At 38.3% G+C, this 3,609-nt stretch overlaps 1 long non-coding RNA gene across 1 annotated transcript; it reads right to left on the bottom strand.

The window, feature by feature from the left end:
- Positions 1 to 402: 402 nt before the first annotated feature.
- On the bottom strand, positions 403 to 2,802 carry LOC135362182 (uncharacterized). The gene is made up of 2 exons (XR_010406655.1): positions 2,189 to 2,802; positions 403 to 633 (listed from the first exon to the last, which is right to left on the bottom strand). It is a non-coding gene; the product is annotated as an uncharacterized LOC135362182 (long non-coding RNA).
- Between the last annotated feature and the right edge of the window lie 807 nt (positions 2,803 to 3,609).

Below are 3,609 nucleotides of genomic sequence, written 5' to 3'. Positions count from 1 at the left end.
GCATAGTTACAGAGGCATTGAAAGGAGCCAGGAAAGATCTCCATACATATGAAATGATGGGAACTCTATGGCAGATGAGATGGCCGGTTAGAAAGAGGGACTCACCTGTGGCACCTGGGTGGCTCAGTCTATTAAGGGACCGACTCTTGATTTCGACTCAGGTTGGGATCTCAGGATCGTGAGATGGAGCTGACCCTAAGCCCCTCCAGGAGCCTCAGGTGGGGCTCCACATTTGGCTCCATGCCAGGCTCCACATTGGGCTCCACGCCCAGCACAGAGTCTGCTTGAGATTCTCTCTCTCCCTCTCCCATTGCCCCTCCCCGTGCTCACAGTCCATAAATAAATAAATAAATAAATAAATAAATAAATAAATAAATAAATAAAATCTTTTTTAAAGAAAGAAAGAGGGACTCACCTGAGTTCCACCTCTGGCATAGCCTACTCTTCTGAGGAGCTGTCATGGACCCAGAACCAATGTCCAGAGGGGCAGGAGTGAGCCTCCAGAAGTCTCTGGAATTGTATATCTTCAGGATTCAAGGGAATATTTTTCGCAGTTTAGTCTCAAATAGGAACAACTTCGTATATGTTAAAAGGACACAGTAGCCAACTTGAAGGGGCTCCTAATAGTCAGATCTGAGACAATTTGAGCAACAACAACAAAAAAGGAGAGTATTGGGTTATAATCCATGGACTGAAATAAAAGTCCAGAGTTCATAGTGATATAAATAAATTGAACACATACATACATTAAGTGAAGAGAAATCTCTTCCATACAATAGATTTTCAACTAACAAATATTGGTTGAAGGAATCATGAAAATAGAAAGTCTAGTTGGCAAACACCACAGTAATAATTGTTTCAGATAAGAATTGTTGACAAATGCTAAAATTTGTAGGTGAAAATTTTATGAGAGCTAGGATAATTACAGTCTCAAAGTATCTATCTTTCCATATGATTTGTATTATTTACGATGGGGATAAGAGTAACTTTTTGGAGAAACCTGACAGACCTTCTCCTTCAACAACTGATTAAAGTTATCACCAGTAATGGGGCAAATTAATACTCTGTGCCTCTCAATATGATGCATTGAAAAAGATACAATATCATGTATCCACATGGTATTCTTGCCAAAAATGCATAATCTCAATTTAATCATGAGGAAAAAATCAGAAAAATGCAAATTGAGTTACAGTCTACAAAATAACAAGTCAATACTCTTCAAAAGTGTTCGGGTCAATGAAAAGCAAAAAGCAAAACACCAAAGAACTTCAGGAAGCACCATCAGAGCAATACTGTTGGCCCTTCTCAGTTCCTCTGCTGTTCCAAGATGCGGACAGGCCCCGCTATGGGTGGGAGGGAAGAACAGCGACAGCAAGGTCGCTCTGTGCTGCCTGTGGCTAGGTGGTAAACCTGCCTACTCCCAAACAAAAACATTAGCAACACCTGGAGCTATATTCTCCAACAGCTTTATCAGTTATTAAGCTGACATTCTGCTTTCTATCAGTCTGATTCCTGGACTATTCTCAATAGGTCTGAACCTAGACAGAAAAGAGAGAGTGTTATTTATGAGTAGAGTGACCATATACTTTACTGTCCAAACTGAGACACTTCTGAGAAAGAAAGGCAACACTATTAATAACTACTCCAGGACTACAGACAAATGTGGGACTTGTCCCTGGCAAACTGGATGCGTGATCACCCTTATTTATTAGCCCAGCTTATACATGAGCTTAGATGTTGAGAATTAGACCTAATGAAATTTAGAGAGAAAAGTAACACTCTGAGATTGATGGACTGGCTTAGTCTTTAGGCTTTTTAGACTTTCCTTTTACCCTTTCATTGTAAAATAAAACACAGATACAGAAAACCACACATACGTGCATTGCTTAATGAATATCATAAACACTCTTGTAACTATCATCTATGTCAAGAAATTGCCCTTTACCAACCACTCCAGTAGCTCATCCACATGCCCTACCCCAACACAGCCACCTCCTTCCCTCCGAAAGTAACCTCTCTCTTCCCTTAGTTATCACTACCTTATATTTCTTTTTGGTTTTTTGAGACTCAATAATTTAGTCTTGCCCAGTTTCAAAATTTTTAAATGTCATTTAAATCTCTTTTAATCTACAGAATTTCCCCTCTGTTTTTTTTTTTCCTCACATTTTATCCGATGGAAAATTCATACCATTTGGCCTGGTTTCCCACCATCTGGGTGTTGCTGGCTCCACATTCGTGGTGCAGTTCAACATGTTCTTCTGTCCTCTATATGTCCTGCATATGGCAGCTGGATCCAAACGCTTGGTCAGACTCAGGCTCAATCACTTTGGTAAGTCTGTAAGTGGTCATGTTATCTCTCTTTTTGTGATGTTAACAGCCATTGACACTCTTTGCCAGATCCATTCATTCACTGGGAGTAGTCAAATGGTGGTATTCCACTTCTACATTTTATCTTCATTTATTAGCTAGGATATTTTTATAAACATGCTTAACTCATCTACTATTTAGTTACCCAGTGTAACCACTGATATAGTTTGTGTAAGAAATGCTTGTTTCCCTTTTAAAAAAAGTTCTAAGATAGTTAATCAGCTCCCCATCATCTTCTGAATATTATCAATAATTTTACATCACTATGAGCTCATTAATTTAAACATATTATGTGAGTTCCAACTCACTGAGTTTCTTATCCTTAATTAACCTCAAATGTCCCATCTTTGGCCAGTGGAGTCCTCTGCAAGTTGACACTATCCGGGGTAGTCTTTGAGAGCCATCTTACTGTTTGGTATGACAAGATATTCTAGACTCACCATGTACAAGAGGGATTTAAACTAGATGATTTCTAGACATCCTTCTAGCTTTACAATTTTGAGACTATAACATCTTAAATTAATTGGAAACATTCGTTTTTAGAGTATATCATATAATCTTTCCATTATAATTTTTTACCCTGTTATGGCATTTATCAAAACTTTCCACGTATCAGAATTATTTTAGGAGGGGCGCCTGAGTGGCTCAGTCGTTAAGCATCTGCCTTCAGCTCAGGTCGTGCTCCCTGCTTGGCGGGAAGCCTGTTTCTCCCTCTCCCACTCCCCCTGCTTGTGTTCCCTCTCTTGCTATGTCTCTCTGTGTCAAATAAATAAATAAAATCTTAAAAAAAAAAGAATTATTTTAAGAGTTTCACATTTCTCTTGCCTACCACACTATGAAACCCTGGAAGGAAGGATACGCCCTGTTCTTCTCTTATCCCCTCACCACATAACACATTATAGATAATGGATAAATGCTTACTAGATTAAACTGAACCATAAGACTTGTCTAGTTTATAATCTTAGAAGACTACATGATTGGATGAACTCTCTCTATTATAGAGATACAATTTGAGGTACAATCACTGATAAACCAAGATAGCAAATAATTTCTTTGCTAATATGGAAGAAAGAACATGAGATACATCGATACCACATTTCAAATGAAACATTAAAAAAAAAAAAGGTTAATACATCCCTTATAAGTTATCAGCTCTATCCTGTATTCTGAGAGGCTTTCAGAAAAATTTCACAACATCCCCTAACTTTTATTTTTGTAAGGAATGGAGAGTGGTGAGGTTTC

This window comes from Mirounga angustirostris, unplaced genomic scaffold (genome assembly GCF_029215605.1).
Source record: "Mirounga angustirostris isolate CCGP_5_RB_7025 unplaced genomic scaffold, mMirAng1.0.hap1 SCAF_12, whole genome shotgun sequence".
Lineage (NCBI taxonomy): Eukaryota > Metazoa > Chordata > Mammalia > Carnivora > Phocidae > Mirounga > Mirounga angustirostris.
Note: the sequence above shows the minus strand (reverse complement) of the source record. Positions and strands in the feature narration are given on the sequence as shown.